At 39.3% G+C, this 18,637-nt stretch overlaps 1 protein-coding gene across 3 annotated transcripts in view; it reads left to right on the top strand.

The window, feature by feature from the left end:
- Nucleotides 1-18,637, top strand: part of TSPAN18 (tetraspanin 18) — a 249,505-nt gene that overhangs the window by 83,744 nt on the left and 147,124 nt on the right. The window lies entirely within an intron of this gene.

Below are 18,637 nucleotides of genomic sequence, written 5' to 3' on the forward strand. Positions count from 1 at the left end.
TCCAGAACAATGGATGCAAGCCGCAGGACAAGAGATTCCACCTAAACATTAGGAGGAACTTCCTGACAGTAAGGGCTGTTCGACAGTGTAACACATTTCCTCGGAGTGTAGTGGAGTCTCCTTCCCTGGAGGTCTTTAAACAGAGGCTGGATGGCCATCTGTCAGGGATGCTTTGATTGAGAGTTCCTGCATGGCAGGGGATTGGACTGGATGGCCCTTGTGGTCTCTTCCAACTCTTCCATTCTATGATTCTATGAAATATAGCCCACAGCACCTGGTATTTGTTGGTGGTCTCACATTCAAGTACTAACCAGAGCTGACCCTGCTTAGCTTCCAAGATCAGAGAGAATTTGTGCCTTTTTAGGTGCATGTATAAACCTATGGGAAATACTGTAGAAATGAAAAGTCAACCGACAAAAAGTATACTATCTCTTTTTTATTCTAAAAGGTAAATAGATCCAAAGAAGTTTCTTATAATATAGACAAAAATGACAGTAATTTAGATTTGGACACCGCAGCTATGACATTTGTAAATTGCAAGCCAGTATTTATAAATTAGTTTCCCATCTTTTGATTTCTACAGTTCTATGAGACAAAGTTATTTATGATGCTGTAACATTCTTTTTACAACAGTTTATGTGACACTAAGCAGATCTTGTGTAGCTTTAGCTATAAACCTGTCTGATCTAGATACTCTCAGAGTTGCAGGCATAATGATTACTTATTCCTGGGAGGCTCAGTACACTCTGTATATTTAAAGATTATTTGTTGTTCTGAGATATGGGAATTTGAAAGCATGAGGTTTAAATCTGTTTGAAGCTGGTAGTGCATGGTTGCTTCTTAAGCTCTGAGTTTGCCTGCTGTTTCTAACTCATCTCAAATGTTTATTTCTCTGTATATGTATCCTGCCTTCCTTCCTTAATAAAGGTAATAGGTAGCATAGCAGTGAGCAGCACTAATATACCAATTGCTTTCAGGATGAAGGAATATGAAGATTCCATGGGATTAAAAGCAATAGTTTACTTTGTACAAATTCATCTCTGCACTTCCGGTTTAAGCCAGCAATTTTGCCTGTGCATCTCTAGCCTTGCTGCAGGTTTTCCTACTCCCATCAGCCTGTTTGCTCCACTCGTCTTCTTTTCTACTTGGTCCCTTCTGTCTCCTGGCTTCTACTTGCCACCAAGCTTGGTTATTCTCTGTTTTAGCCTCCATCCAGATGGGTTTCTTGGCTCATACCCTAGTTTGCAATTGATTCTGCCTCCATATTGGCTTTCCTGTGAATCCAGCCAAGTGTTCCATCTGACTTGGTAGGATTACCACCAACTCATGTCTGATTACCCCTTTCTCATCCAGCACTGAAAGGATCATCTATTAATCATACCAGTTCCAAGTTGTGACATCTGAGAGAGACTTGGTTTCTGGTACATTTCTTTCTGAGAAGTGAATAGAAATGTAATTAAATAACCATTTCCTTGTGTGTCTATACATTTATAGACTTGGCAGATAATACTGCCTAAATCAATGATGCCATCTCAAATATTCACATTGTTTTGAAAATACATGGAAGATGCCTTGCTGTAGCTTTTACAGAAAAACTAATGTAAAACGGTTTCTTTTTTTTTTTTAATCAGTTGGGGCTGGGCTCTTCCCAGAATTATCCAGAATTATAACCTTTCCAAGTAACAAGGGATTTATTATATAACTCCTGCTGCTAATCTTCTGTAACATTTGAGTCAATTGTACCTTGCTTAGCTTTTCTTATCCAAATGTTGCACAGCTGTAGTGCTGTTTTGCCATAAAGGTTTGAAGCTAATTGCCTCATATGTTAATTAATAACTGACACATTCTGCCACTCATAAAGCCTGGGAAACTTCCATCTGGATCCTTAGCGATTAAAGCCTGGAAGCTCAACTCCTAATTAAGGAATACACTATTGGAAACCATTTTTCCATTATGATTAATTATGGCTATATATTGCTTTCTTTGCTTTTTTTTTGTTAAAAGTCTGATAAATTAGAACTTTATTAAAAGAGATCGTAAACATATTGGTATGCTATTTGTCCATTTTCTCCATTCTGTGAGTCAAACTAAGTTTTAAATGGAAAAAAGTGTTTTGTGGAGGATATGAAGTATGCACTTTTTTTAAAAAAAAACACCACAGGAACATCAAAGTAGAGGGTTACTGGATCTTTCTTTTCCACCCTTTCCCTGTTCTCTTTGCTGCATGTCTTCACAGATGGAGGCAGCCTCCCAAGACCTCAGAGTAAAGGATGCTGTGTCTTTAAGCTTGCAGTGCTGAAATGTTATGACAGAGCATCTCACAGGGGGATGTGGTTTCCACAGCAACCCACACTGTAAGATAAGCAAGCTGTATTTTTGTTTTTTGAAAGGTTCAGGAATAGAAAAGGAATGAAGGGATATGTCAGCAGGCAAGAAGACTTGAAAAGAGAAAGCCGTGTCTATTAATCCAATGGCCCCAGCTGCTTTGTGTTTTAATTAGCGGACGCTATTAAGATTTGGAAGCACGGGTGCCTCTTTCTGTGGAACCTTTTTCTCTTTTCTTGGCAAGAAGCTCCACACTTAAGGCAGTGAATAACACTGGAGGAAAAAGCAGTGCATGTTTTTTCTGCAAGCATATGTATCTCAAATCAAGGGGCAGGGAAATGACCATTTATCTAGATATAACCATTTACGGGCTGGGAATTTGTGGGTCCACAGATGTTACCAAACTTTTCCCATTAGTCCTAGCCATATTGGTCAGTGGTGAGTCATGATGGAAATTCATCAGCAACTGCAGGGCTGAAAGTTCTCCATCCCTAGTATTCCTTGACTTATATGATCTTTCATATTCCAGTGAGTTCGTGCCATACAAATTAGGTGGCTGTGCTGTCTTGTTGCCTGATAATCCCTGCACTGATATGAACAGAGCCTTGGGCCTTTCAGTTTGTAGAGATGCTCTCTCTAGCTTTTATAGATGTAGAAACAGAATGTCATTCTGTTAGTGAAAAACCATTATCTTCTCATGTTTAATAATTGTCCCTTAAGAATATTTGTCCTTTTGTACCTGAAAGAACCATATTGCAAATGCAAGAGTGACTTGAGAGTAAGGAAGTACAAGAGAGAGCTTGCAGATTACCAAGGGACAATAGCATGACTCCAGCTCAAGATGAAAGGATATTAGGAATTAGAAAAATCTGTCAGTAGCAGTTAATGTGCCAGTTTCAAAGCTGAAACTGTTGCTGGTATCTTGTAAACACTCCATGTGTGGGAGTTCTGTTACATACAATGTTTTGACAAGATATGTGACTGTCAAATATTTTCTGTGTGTCACCAAAATGTTATTGTAAGTGCTACTAAGGTGTCAACATACTGTCTTTTGCAAGCTCTTTGTTTCTTTTGCAGGTTGTAAGTGCCTTCAGGACTCTGCCATGAGTATAGTTGTAAACTTTTTTTTTTAAAATCAGTATTGAAAAATTAAATAACTTGTTAACTTTATTTTAGGTTCCAGAAACTCCGTTCTATTGTCAAGAATATTTTGTGCAAAAATTGTTCAAATATAAGGGAAATGTAGCATAAGCACAAAAAGCACACTCAAAACAGCATCTTAAAAATGCCAACCAGGGTTGGGAGTGTGGGAAAGAACAAAGAGGAGCAAAGAGCACATTAAGTACTCCTCCTCCAGGTTTAACATTTCAAGCATGCATCCCTGTGCTGAGATTTGTAAATTTATCTTCCACTTGATGCTCATACATAGGGTAAGCAGAAGTCAATCATTTCTCCACTTGAATGTGTAGTACAAGGCAAGACATGCCCAGGCAAGGGCCATTTTTCACATTATAAAATCCTTTCCCATTCTTCAAGCAATGCCTTTGTGCTGCTATTAATGGCTGCAGCAGTATGTAGAGGCCCACTCACACTATACAAATATAATTGGATGTTTCCACTTCAACTGCCATGGTTCCATCCTATGAAATCCTGGGGTTTGTAGTTTGTTGAGTGGCGGAAGTTCTATGGCTGATAATTCTAAAATGCTCCTTCCTAATCTGCATGTCCAAGGATTTCATACGATGGAACCATAGCAATTAAAGTGGAATAATAGCACTAAAATTCTGTAATGTGAATGGGCCTTAGGTTTCAGATTGAGGTGCAATGGTTCCTATGCCCCTGCCCATGATTGCCCTTCCCTCAGTACTTTTGGTGGAGGGATGATGGAGAACCTTACTGAAAGACCTCAGGAGTACAGTGGCACCCAAAAATGGCAACAGTTTGCAATCAGGCTAATTTTAAATCCTGCTTAATTTAGGATATCCAACAATTCCTCAAATTGTTGTTGTTAAAATAATAAATAAATAAAGTTTTTATTTTTATCCCACTCCTTCCCAAGATCAGGGCGGCTTACAACATATATTTAAAACAGAGTAGATACAATAACAACATAAAACAGCTAAATACAATAAAAGAACAAGCTAAAAGCCCCATTAGCCCAACCTCTTGGCCACGGAAGAGGAGGGAGGCCCACAGGATTTTATTCGGGGAATGCTTGTTGGAACAGAAAGGTTTTTAAATCCTTTCTGAATTGGGCCAGGGAGGTTGATGAGTGGAGCTCAGTGGGCAGCGTGTTCCAAAGGGCCGGGGCGGCGATGGAGAATGTCCTCTTCATAGTAGAGGAAAGCCTTGTTGTGTGCCTTCAAGTTCTTTCTGAATTGTGATGATCCAAAGGTGAATCTGTCAGGCAATTTTCTCAGGAAAATTTGTTCAGAAGGGGTTTTCCATTGCCTTCCTCTGAAACTGAGAGAGTGTGACTTGCCCAAGGTCACCCAATAGGTTTCCATGGATGAGTGGTGATTTCAACCTTGGTCTCCCAGTGTCTTTGTTCACTACAGTATACCACTTTGGCTTGTGTCCATTCAAACCACTATACCACACTGGCTCCTGTCCTAAAACTTAACCTAATTGGAATAGCCTAATTCTGAATTGCACAATGGGAATCACTTTTCAATTATTCCCACCTATCCAACATTGGTTTTCTTCTATTAGAGGTTCAGATCATTTCAAAGTAGCTTAAAAAACAGTCTAGTTATTTTAGGACCTTTTAAAAGATGAAATCTCATGTTCCGTGAAAATAGTCTCTAAGGCGGGTTACAGACCGCTGAAAAGTGGCGGCCTTCACCCGCCCCTTTCCCAGCTGGATCGGGGCCTCAGCGGCCAGAGCGGCAGCTGCTGAGGCCCCGATCCGCTGCTTTCCAGGCTGCGGGGAAGCGGCAAAAGGCCCCTTCCCCGCAGCCTGGAAAGGGGTGTCCTTGGGGCTTCAAGCCCCAAGGACACCCTGTGGTAGTGGGGAGGAGGAGAAAAGGGCTGCTTGGCCCCTTTCTCCTCTGCGTCGCTGGGCGCAGCTGTCTGAAGTCTGCGCCCAGTGACGCAAACGGAACAGGAGCTCCGTTTCGGAGCTCCTTTTGCGGCCGGGGAAGGGGCACACTATTCGCCCTGGTGCAGCATGATGTCACGTCCGTGCTGCCCCGTATAGAGGCAGCGCGGTTGTGACGTTGTAATGGCGGCGGCCGTGTGGAACGGCCGCTGCCATTTTGTGCGCACTCCGCGCGTGCTAGGGTTGGGAGCGTCCGGAAAGGACACCCCTTTCTAACCCTAGCACGCATGGAGCGCGCACTTTAAGGCCCATCTGTAATGGGCCTAAGTTTAGTTTATTTTGTACAAAAGTGTGTCAGAGATCTGATCATGACACAAAGTTTCTCTGCCCTTATGGAATAAGAAATGGCCAATTAGTACTAGAACAGGTGGGATTGTGTCCCCTCCCTGTGCCAAGTATAAAGAGATATAAAGGAATTCTGTAGCACTTTTGAGACTTATGTTGGTTTAATTTTGCCTTCTGGGCTGTTCTTCAGATTATTATGGTCATTAAAATGAGAGAGGAAGAGAGATTTGTTTAATCTATCTGATTTGCAAAAACTGAAATTTTCTGTCCTATTTTAATAGGGTCTATGTAAATCCCATGGTCAGCTTTGTTTTAATATTAATGAAAAGATTGTGATCTCACCAGACTTCCATTCATATTTTCATCAGAAAATGAAGAAGCAGTTGGCTTTTGCATCTGCCCATTTCTGTATATTCAGTGCTTTTTTTTAGAGTAAAGTAAACAAACAAGATTCCCTTTTGTGTAAAGGGCTGCAAGCTATTCTGTGCTCCTCGTAGAAAGCCAGTAGAGTTTCAAAAAGTAAAAGCCTGAGGCCTTAGTAAGCTCTCATCTATATTTGCACTTTTCCTTCCTCTTGCTGCATCTCTTATCTTTCCAACTAGTTTGGCATCCCAGAACATATTTTCCAGTACCAGCTTCCTGGTCCAGCATCCATGGTGGTTCAGAGTAGGAAGGATTAGCAAATTGAAGCACTCTTTCTTTCCCTGTCTTCTTTTTTCTTTTTTCTCTTGCAGGTTTGGAGGAAGAAAGGGAAGGGAGAATGTTCACACTCAGTTTTTGCTTCAACTCCAAAGCTCATCATGGTTTGTTGAACTGAGATGTTTACCCCTCAAAAATCAAGTCTTTCACTCACAAATTGTTCATTGCCAGGATACAGCCATTGCAGACCACTGGGATGTATGTGTGTGTGTGTGTGTTTTAGAAGAAAAATATTGGCTTAGCATAGCTGTTGGCTGCATGCTATGTGTAGTTGGTGTTCACATGGCAAGTGTTGTTGTTAACTGCCATCAAGTCAATTTTGTCTTATGGCAACACTGAATGAGAGACTTCCTCAGGTCTGCTCAGGTCTTGCAGACTCAGAGCTCTAGCTTATCCATCTGGAATGTGGTCTTCCTCTTTTCCTACTGCCTTCTACTTTGCTAAGCATTATTGTCTTTTCTAATGAGTCATGTCTCCTCATGATATGACCAAAGTACAACAGCCTCAATTTAGTCATCTTGATTTCTAGGGAGAGCTTAGGTTTGATTTGCTCTACAACCATTTATTTGTCTTTTTAGCAGACAATGGTATCCACAGAACTCTTCTGGAACACCACATCTCAAAAGTGTTGGTTTCCTTCTTATCTGTTTTCTTCACTTTCCAGCTGTCACAACCATGAATAAAAACTGGAAATATGATGACATGGACAATCTTGACTTTAGTATTCAATGATACGACTTTATTCTTCCAAGTTCTACTTTTCTTCTCTTTTCTTGACTGCAGTTTCCATGAGGATTACCATTGAGCCAAAGTATGGAAAATCTTGAACTATTTAAATGTCTTCATCATCTCCTTTAAAGTTATGTAACTCATCTGTGGTCATTATTTTTGTTTTCTTAATATTCATCTGTAAACCTGCCTTTGCACTTTCTTCCTTGACTTTCTTTAGTAATTATCTTTGCTATTTTCTGCTAGTAGTATGGTGTCACCTGCACATCTTAAATTGTTGATTTTCTGGTATTCTGTCCTAACAGTACTCTCTCCTCCTGAGCACAGTTTTGCGGTTTTACGTCCAGGAGGAGCCATTTGTTTGTTTTGTTTTTTGTGGAGGAGGAGATAAAGTAGAAGCCATGTCTGGTTTGAAGGCACAAGAGCATTGGGGGGGGGGATCAAATATGGCCCCTCAGAATGGTGAGCTGCAGTTTTTCCATTCCTGGCTTAGGTGAATTTTTTATCTGTGCTCAGGCATGGAGCTGTGTCATTGAGTGGCTTTAGTTTAATCACTATATTTTAGCATAACCCAATTTCACAGATAGAGGGATCTAGTAGCACCTTTGAGACTAACTGAAAGAAAGAAGTTGCAGCATGAGCTTTCTCAGACTTCAGTCTACTTCCTACTGTGAGGATAAAATAGATAGAAGGATTTTTTATTTTTATTTTGTCTTGAACTCCTTAGTATGATATGAGTATACCATAATGCAATAAATTAATCAGCAAAAGGGTAACCACTATATCCTGAATAGGACATCCAGTTCTGTTAATTTATGTTCCAGATGTTTCTGTTTATTATTTCCAGCTTGTTCCAACTTGTCAGATGCTCATCTACCCTTCCTATAGATAAATGGACAACAAAGAACTTGTCCTTGTGTATGTAATTTCATGTGTTTGCTGCTTAATGGTTTGACACATCAGCTTACCAAATCTGCCATTTTAACCTGACAGCTAGGCTTCATACTTCTTGGAACATATTTCTTATTTCTTGCATTTTGGATTCGTGGTACTATCTGGGTTACAACCAGATCCTTGTTAATGCATTATTGGCTGAAACTACTGTTAGACTTTGGCCTAGGCCTTTCTTCTACAGTATATGGGGGAGGGAGGGAGAATAGTGCTGCAAGCTTGTCTTTGCCAATTAGGATCAGGAGGAGTTCATCCATACCGTGTAATGGGAATGTGCAGCTGGGCAGCATTAGGCTTTGCTCTCATTATCACTCATGCTGTTTCAAGGTCCCATCCCTATATTTTTATTGATTTCTTGCTGAGGAATCATCACCATAATCAGCTAGGTCTTTGTTTTTGCTTTCCTATGCTCCCCCCCCTCCTCTCTGTGCTCTAGGGGGTAATGAATTATTTGTGTGTTCAAACTGCTTCTCCCTAGGTAATTCACATTACCTGCATTTAGCTGTTATTGTTAATACACCACATGCATTTCTCACTGTACCTCTGCATATTTAGTGTGCTCTCATTATAGCTTTTGGGTTCATTTGTGGTAAATAAAAATTAAAAACTTCAAACAAAAGTTAAAAGACATTAGGAAAATGATGCTGTTTATTCTACAGCCAGCTCACATCCTAAATTGCTTTAGACAAAACCCTTCCGGAAAAGTCTGCAGAAAGTAGATAAACATGGGGCATGTACTGCTGCTGTTTGTCTTCCTTCTGGGATTCTCTGCTAATTCTGTTTTTATTTATCAGCACAGGCTTGCCACTGGCTGTAGCACTTTCTACAAAATAATAGCATTAAATTGTGGCTGTCATATCGGAACAATCAAAGGCTGAGATTCTAATCTGTTGGAAGGAACAATTCATTTAATATTTGCCTTCTGTTTTCCCATAAAATAGTCACTCTACAGCAAAAATGTTATTTTTCAAAATGTGACAGATAGCCAAACAGATCTACAATGGTCAATCAATGTATCGTCAGTACTGTACACTAATCTCTCACATCATTTCTATAGTTCATCATGCAGCCTTTGAACTCACTGTTCAGGATTTGTGAATGATAACCAAACCCACATTTAAGAAAGCCTTTGTTAAGTAATGTTATATAAATAGGTAAGCTTGTATTGTATAGATCATTTGGTTTGGTCAAAAACATATGGTACTTAAAAACTCCTTTTCTTGGGTATCTATGCAGAAAGCAGTTAAGTTATTCACTGATTTCTCTCAGACCACAGGGGCACAACCATTAAGAAAACTCTGGACTGCTTACTATAGCATTCAGATACAGCATTATTTTCTGATGTTCTGGAAGTGTTAAGAACATAATACTCAGAAAGATGAAGCCTTTAAGAAATAGTTTGATTATGTATCTCTATAATTTTTTTTAAAAATTTGAAATTTGGAGACTTGTATTACTCCTCCAGAATACCATTTTTTGAAAATTGAGAACTTACTTTCACATATACATAATACTCTTATGACCCCTTAACAAAAGGCCAAGGTTTTGACTGTTCTGTGTTGAAAGAACCATATTTGTATGTACCAGAACTGGAGAGTTTTATGTAAGTATTGAATCTGAAATGTTAATGGTTTGTATTTCCATTACTTAGTGAGCCTAACTTGTAGAATCCACAAACTCCTGAACCATTGTTGCTGTCAGATAGAAGTCCTGATCAGGACTTCTCTTCTCTCTCTCTCCCTTTCTGGCACTCTTCACTACATATGAAACCATCTATGGGTGGGCCCTATGCTTATTTGTCTCTCTTATTTTCTCCCTTATTCAGCTGCTATTTTTGTCACAGGAAAAACATTTCAGACCAACAGGGCTTTTCCTGCTTGTCCTGCTAACTTCAATGGAGATTATCACATGGGGTAAAGGAGGGATTGCTTCCGTTCTTACCTCGTTCTTATTGCGTCATGCTTATTCTGTCCTTCTCCCACCAATGGGCCCATCATTGTATTAACAGGGGTTTCTGTTAATACACAGTGACGGGGCCATGCCACTTTAGTGACAGGAGAAGGAAGGGATAACCATGACATCGTCTGATAATCTTATTGTGATCACATGATAAGAATGGCAGAAGGATGGGGAAAGGACAGATGTATGATAATCTTTGTGTGATTTCCCCTTAAGGACGCCTTAAGGACAGGATAAGGATGGGAGCATCCCTCCTTTACCCTGTCTGATAATCTATCTCTTTCTTGTCAGTTCTTTATGAGACAGAGATTGTGTGTTCCTGTTGCAATGGCATTTGAGGTAGTTTATGAAATAAATTAAATTAAAAATTCTTCTGGTAAGCATAAATGTGTTTATGTCTTATGGAATTGTGTTAGATACTCCAATGCATGGGAGAGATAAAGAGTGATGTGTTTTCTTATTGAAACCGTATATATTGCCCAGAGAAGAAATAATCTGACCTGACCTGTATTTGTGTTCTCTGCTATTATTAAATGTCATGTAGTAGTAGGAAGGTCAGTGACTAGGATATTTTTCAACTATAAGGCTTTGGTGAATCCTGATGAAAATATAGATTTTTTTCAGTTTCTAAAGCCCTTGATATTTGGATGAAGCTAACTTTTCTGAGCCAATTTACTAAATGGCCAACACAGCTACCCCTGCATGTTTTCTGAAGGTCAGTTTATGAACAGCATATATTCTGTCCCTTAACATCCTTGCTAAAGACTTAGTGGAGCAGAAATTTTAAAAAGTTGTAAGTGTGAATTTGCAGCAAAATGTTGTATCTTATTCCATGTCCTAATGCATCTGTTAAGGGGTCCAGTCCGTGACTTGGAGAATATTGAGAATACTACATGTACAGTAGCTTTTAAACCATGATTAGACCCATAAACAGTGCCTTTGTGGTACTTATTGTACGCCACCACCTCTGACCTATAGCTGCTGCATCCCTTTTCATTGATGGGAAACCTGTCAATGAACTCACAGTCATACAGGTACCCAGGTGCAAAATGTGGCTGCCAAGGTAGCTGTGATATTGGCAGTTATGTGATATCAGTGTTTCCTTTTCTCCCCCTGTATCTCCTCTGCCTCCCTATTCCCAAGCAGGTAAATTGCCTGTATTCTTTACTATTTCTATTGTTGTTGTTTTAAAACTTAATCACAGTTGTGGATGTGCATGAAAAATCAAAATCAAATAAAATAACCAAAAGGCATGCTGGGTAGGGCATAGGGCAGGGAGGCAGGGTTAAGGGGGAGTCAGGAAGAGAGTGCAATGGCAGTAGCAGCCCCAGTTGCATAGCTGCGAAGACATGCTCAAACTAGTATGTTTCCATTTTTTTAAAAATTGACCCAATTGCTGTGACAACATAGCTCTTATGGTAATCTCCTATCTGTTTGAACTATAACTGCTAGAGTCCCAGAGCTAGCATGATCCGACCAGTGACCATGTTGGTTGCAGGTTCTAGATATCGTAGTCCAAAAAAGTAACATTTTAAAGCAGTGTATCTTGAGTAGGAGCCTTTTATGATGCTACTTGGAGCTTACATGTATTCTTTCCAAGTCTCACACTAGCTTTTTGCATGTTCTTTGTAACTACGTTTTTAAAAATTCTGCTGTCCTTTCGTTTCTGCCTTAAACAGAATTCCAGCCAGCCAATTTCGGCCTGTTTTTAAGTAGTAAAACCCTATTTCTTCTGAAATCATTGTTTTTTAATTACTCTAGCATTCTCTTGAGATCGTTGTAGCTCAGTTGCATTAGTGTCAGATTCTATTTAACTTAGCTCAGTTAGTGTTTTAGTAGATCCAGTAGCTTTATTTCCTTATTGCACGACTTATTAAATCACTTGGTATTAGCACACCCTTTCCTTATCATATTGTGTTAACTCACTTTCAACAAATCTCATTTATTTTGAAATACCTTCTTGTCTACCCACACCATTCTGCTACTCTTAATATACGTACGTGTGTGTGTGTGTGTGTGTGTGTGTATAGAAAGTGTTTGTACAAGGCCACATTTACTGGCAAAGATCAGGATTTACATGAATCCAAGTTAAGAAGCTCTTGAAAGTTGATTTGTTTTGTTATCTGGACAAATTGATCAATTAATATAGTGCTTGGTAGCAGATCCATCTGATCAATATTTGCAGAAAGCAATAGTGTTGCAAACATTTATGGCAAATTGAGATGTTAGTAATCTCTGAGGAAGGCTAAATAAACCCAGAACGTAGTGACTATTAAATTTTGTGTGCTAGGCTCCAAACCATCAGGCGATTTATTTTATGCTCTTCTGTGGGAGCCTATGACATAGCTTGTGGTATTTTTGGTTACTTCCTAGACATAGTTATTATAACTGAATGCCATTTCACTAAAAGCATTTTAAATTTGGAATTTAAATAGTTTTCATGGGATGCTCTGTCCCTTCCTAAGTGTAAGCTAGGGGCTAGGGAGGAATTTATTTGATACATATTTTAATGTGAACTAACGTAATATGCACTTTCATGACTAATACGTGAAATGGAACACAATTATCTTTTTGTCTTCACACTTCTCAAAATTGTGTGCTTCATTGTTTTATGACCAAACTGCATGAAAAAAGAGGTGCATTTTGGAATATTACTGATAAAATATATAAAGATATATTAGAGGAAATCATCTGGAAAATGTGAATATCAGGAGAAATGTGAACAAGATGCTTAACCCAAAATATAACAACTTTTCATACAGAAAATTAATGCATGTTTAAATAATAATACTGAAGCAGGAGTGAATAAATGTATGTTGTTTTTCTTTAAAATACCCTAGAAGTTGTAGAAAGTGAAAGTTTCCACATTCAAACCTAACAACTGGTTTGTGGTCATACTTTTTAAAGTATTTTACGCTTTTCAATACCCTGTTTTTGATCTATGAAGTCTAATACATTCACAGATCTATTCCTGTGAAGTCTGTTTCTTTATTGACATTTTGCTTCCTTTAAATGCAAGGTTGAAAATTGCAAAGAGGGTGAATTATTTTTGCACTACAGGGATCAGATGTGCATATAAGGTATCAGCTCTGGAAATGAAGCATTCTAAGCCTTGGGTTTCATGCTTTCATCTTAATCTGACTTGGAAAAGTGTGACATCTAGGGCTATTTTCTTAACCACATTTCCCTACCCTGACACCCTGCATATGTATTGGACAACAGCTCCCACATCTACAGACATCATGGACAATAAACCCATCCTGAAAAGTTATTTCCTTGTTGCAGTTTTTAAAAAGTTTAATTAAAAATTAAGTGTCAAGTCTGTCCATGGATGGGCGCTCTTCCCTCTTCTTCTGCTAAAGAGGTAGAGAGAGGAGAGAGACCCAGCTCTTGAGAGAGGTGTTCACACTTCAGTTAGTTCATTGGCCAAGGGCTTTCACTCACATCAGCTGCATTTGTTACACTACACCAGAGATTAGAGTGATACAAATGAGTCACAGTTAGTTTCAAGGGGCAAAGCCTAGGCTGCTTTGGATCCACTTGTGAGTCATTTAAATTGTCCCCACTCTGCTTTAAATGAAAACAGCAGTGATCTGATTCAGATACACAGACTTAACAGCAGCATCAAGAGATGTGTAAATGTGTATGATTCTTTTACATAATTGAAATTTTAAGGCAAAATCTGTTTAGTTTTTGGATTCTACTTTCCACCTCATGCCTCTCCAAAACTGAAGGCTTCTGTATTACAAGGGAACAGGTGGGGGTATGGGGTCCCCCCTTTTTTGTTTGTTTGTTTGAGAGAGACCTCAAGAAGGAAATTCATCCTAGTGGGAAGGGTTACATGACTTAGTCATTAATCACAACCCTGCTGGCAGTAATAACTTTGACATTTATGAGCTTTGGTATCCCTAAGCAGTCAGGAATTCCTTCTCCAATGTATGGCCTGCATCTGAAAAATTATTTCTGTAGAAAGAAAGACAAGAATGTGTTATGATTGAAAAATGTGAACAGCACTGGGATTTTATTCAGTGGGACTGAGTGTTTCCACCTCTCTGATTTTCTTTCAGTCTCATATAGAAAGGGTTTTAACACAGAAATCATTCATGTTATATTTGAATGTATATGGTTTCTTTTTTTTTAAAAGTAAACTCACATTCTAAATACTGTTCTCTTATTTTATAATGCTTGATGGAAATTCACAAGGTGCCCATCTGTTTAAATATAGGGCAGTTGTATTGCTCCCATAGGGAATCAGGTTTCTGAAAACTTCAATTGGGTGTTGAATCCAAAATCAGAGTTTGGACAAGTGACTTCTTTAAACCATGGTTACCTGCCACACCTAACTAGTGTAGCCAGTGGATGCTAAGAATTATAATCCAATAAGTCATTATTCAGAGCACTCCATAGAACAAATTCCTTTATTGTGTCCTATATCTTGCATGTGCTTGGAGCATAGTGAGGACTAACATAATGCAGGGTTGGAATCACATGAGTGTTTGGCTATCTCTTGAACCATGTGTGTAGGGGCTACCTAAGCTGTTTCTTCTCTTCTGTGTCATGCAACTTTATATCAGATTCTCATTTTTTTTCATCCTTGGCCAGTAAAAACCACAAGCAATGAGGGCTTTTTTTCCTTCACTCATACAAGAACATGGAAATTTGATTAAGCATAACTGAATCTCATTTGAGCACACTTACTATAGGGTTTTAAAAGTGTGATATTTCTGCAAGCAGAGCAGCCTATCTGTTACAGTTAACAGTCTAGCAGGTGTGCTTTGTTTATGTTGCTTTTCCCTTGATAACACGTGTTCATGATTAAAAGCAGACATTTGTACATGTTGTTTGGGAGAACCCACCTCTTGTTATGCCAAAGTAGTCTAGAATTTCAGACTCAGCTTTTTCTGTCTGTTTTTCTTCTTTTGGGTTAAATTGATTTTGGTCTGGGCTGAATTAGGTCTGTGCTTGCTGCCAGCATTTGAAGGTACACACATTTCAGCCAGACACAAAGGTGCTTTTATGTATACATTCAACAGGAATGAGCTGTGAGGAATGGGACGAGATTATTTTTATCTGATGCTTAATGCTATATTACTCATCTCTGTTTCACTTTTATTCATTTGCTATCTAGCTGGTATACACTGTAATTTTCTGTTAAGATTAGCAACACAGGAAGCTCCCTTATGTTATGTCAAACCATTGATCAGTTTAACTCAGTGTTCTCTACCCCCTTAGGTTCTCACAGTGGGGTGCGCTCTCCCCCCCCCCGGGGGGGGCATGACAGTATCTCAAGGGGGTGCCAATCTCAGGCACTGGTTAGCTGACTGTCCAGATTAGGATGCAGCTTGGAATGTTTTTTCAGCATCCCTTTTGCATCAGATTGTATGGCAAGGAGTGAGAGAGGAAGACAGGGGAGTGAGTGTCAGAGTGTAGTGAGGAAGCTGCAGTTTGTGTGCCCATTGTGGTGGTTTGGGAAGGGATTGGAGCAAAGGGCACTGCCCCATTCTGCCTGATACACAAGCTTTGGGAGAGGAAGGAGCAACGATTGTGGCTATCAACTGCTTACTGAAACTGGCTGCTGTGTGCACATTCACAGAGCAGTAGGCTTCGGTAACCAGTTGTTTGGCAATTGCTGCCAAGCATTTCTCCTGATGCATGCAGTTTAAGAGAAATGGTTGGAGCAGGAGTTACTCTCAATTCCAACCATTATTTCTCCCAATGTGCACACTTCAGGAGAAGTGGTCGGAGCAACATTTGCCCTTTGCCCCAGCCATTTAAATGAGGAAGGACTCTACCATTTACTCTAAACTTTTAGTATTCTGTAGTGAGGAAGAGATACTATCTAAATGAGGGAACATTAGAAGCCAAGTATCTTTAAATGACAGACATAACAGAAAAATGTTGATATGACTTAAATTTTTGTTGTTGTTGTTATATGCCTTTGAGTCATCTGAGACTTATGGCATCTTTATCATTGAGTATTCTTGGTAAGACTTGTTCAGAGGGGGATTTGTAATTATAAAACCCACAACAAGTGAATGACAATTAAATGGCTAACAATAAACTCAAGCTTCAAAAACACTGTGTGGAAACAGGAACAGTCAGATAGCAAAGATAAGATCACAACAGACTATTTATACACATGTAAATATAGATCAGGAATTATCAATTCATAGACAAATTTATACATAAACAATCCATAGTTAGAGGCTTGATGTGGTTCTTTTGTGGGGGGGGAGGGGTTAATTGCTTTTCTCCTAGAAGGTGTGACTTGGCCAGGGTCACCCAATGGGTTTCCATAACTGAGCATGGGTATGAAACATCTGTAAGGCCAAAGGTTGAAAACCCCTGGTCTACATTATTTTACATTTCTCTCTCTGACGGCATGTCTCCAGGCTTTTGCATAGAAGTCTTTGCCAGACCTACTTGGGCATATGGTTGGGAGTGGGGTGGGTTATTTTTTATTTATTTCTCACATTCATTTATTTATTTCACTTATCCCCCCCCCCCAGGTGTGTGTGCCTTCATTTCTTATTCATGTTGATTCTAAGATGAACTGGTTTCTTGGCAAAATTTGTTCAGAGAGGGTTGCCATTCCTTTTCTGTGAAGCTGAAGGAGTGTGACTTGGCTAAGTGGATTTCAATAGTCAAGCAGGATTTGAACTTGCTTGAGCTAGCACTGAAACTGCTACACCATGTGACTGGCTCTCCTTCCACAGATAAAAACATTAATTAAACATTTTGTCTGTGTTCAAGGCATATATTCCTCACAAAGATACAGTCTTTCCCTAAATTTCACATTGCACAACATTTGATAAGTAAAATACTGTATTTACTGATTCTGACTTTCTGTTTGCAGGCAGCTGCTACACTTCACCCCCATGGGCTATACTGAATGCTTCTGACTTATGCAAGCTCTCCGTTTTATGCAGGGAAGGAAAAATATTCACAGTTATTCATTTACTGTTTGAAAAAGATTTTTTCCAACACTCGGGCAACTTGGTTAGGAAGAATTAACAGAGTGGCAAAAAGTCTGAGCCTGGTATCTGTACATTCTGAAGTGTTTGGGGAAATTATTCTTCAGAGAAATAAACGTGGGGTTGTTTTTTTTGTGTGTGTGTGTATGCTAAAGTCATGCGTTCTTGTGAAAGAAGACTGAATGCTAATTTAAGTGTATATTTTGCAAAAAACTAAGCCCATGAAGCCTGAATATTAGGGGGAAAGTATTCATAAAGTAAAAAGCCAAATGTGAAGTCAAAGGCTTTCATGGCCGACATCCATAGTTTTTTGTGGGTTTTTCGGGTTATGTGGCCATGTTCTAGAAGAATTTCTTCCTGATGTTTCGCCAGCATCTGTAGCTGACATCTTCAGAGAATGCTTGCCTGGAAAGGACTTGGGTATATATAGTGTGACCTGGAAAGGCAGGAGTGATTTTCATGTGTATTGTTCTGTTGCTAATGGCAGGCCTCAGGGTGGATACCATTTTGCTATGTCATTATATTTAATGGGACTTGAGCTTCCACGGATTTTGTTATTTACGGGGGATCTTGGAACCAAACCCCAGTGTATAACAAGGGTCCACTGTACTAGATATTTCTGGGCATGAAGCCCTCTAACTTAAAGCAAAGAGATACAGAGGAATAAGCCGGATAGAGAAATATAAAACAAATTTCAGTGTATAATGAAACAACCAAAAGCAATTGGTTCAAAAGGTACTTATATCTGATGGGAGGCAGACAGAAGCAGTTGCACACTTCAATCTCAAGCGACAGAAATAGCCTTATATGAATTTCACTTCCTACTGGAGGGGTAAATGATTGTTGATATTAATGAAGATTAGTTAGATCTATCTTTGATAGGACAGATAGAGCTTGAGATATTATAAAAGCCATCTCCTGAGGCATGAAAACCAGGCTATTACACAGCCCCCAGCACAGACATAGGAGATTACTGCATCATCTTTTATTCCTGAGCTAGGCACAGGATGTAAACGCACAGGGACAGATTCTATTGCACAGCTCCAGCCCAGGGCAGGACTCATCCTGTACCCAACCTGGGCTTCTCCCGGACCTTTTAAAGAATGGGAAAATCCATCCCTGTGCATTTACCTCCCGCGCCTAGAGTGGGAATAAAAGATGTTGCACTAATCGCCAGAGCTGTCTTTGACAGTTCAGCTCTTATGCCTATGATGCTATTGCTAGCTGGCAAATAACCACAAATGCCTCCTCTCTAATTATCATAAAATGGACTATACTAACTATGTAATCATTATCTAGAATAGATAAGTACCTGTTACACATATAACGGATGCTGCTATGAATTGCAATGTCTCTGTGTTTGATACACAGAATAAATATAAAGATTCAGTTCTTTATAAATGTTTGATTGTATAGCTGCTTTTAAATGAATGTTTTTCTATGATGAATGTGAATGAACATGATGTAAGATGCTTACAAGAAATGTGAATGATAAAGTTTGTGCCTAAACAGTGAGAAGCCTGTGTTCCTCCCCAAGGTGTGTGTGTGTCTGCTTGGGCCTGAAGAGATAGGGGTGAGGAATTGTGTCTGTTTCACAGCAGTCTTGCATAACAGG

This window comes from Sceloporus undulatus, chromosome 1 (assembly GCF_019175285.1).
Source record: "Sceloporus undulatus isolate JIND9_A2432 ecotype Alabama chromosome 1, SceUnd_v1.1, whole genome shotgun sequence".
NCBI lineage: Eukaryota > Metazoa > Chordata > Lepidosauria > Squamata > Phrynosomatidae > Sceloporus > Sceloporus undulatus.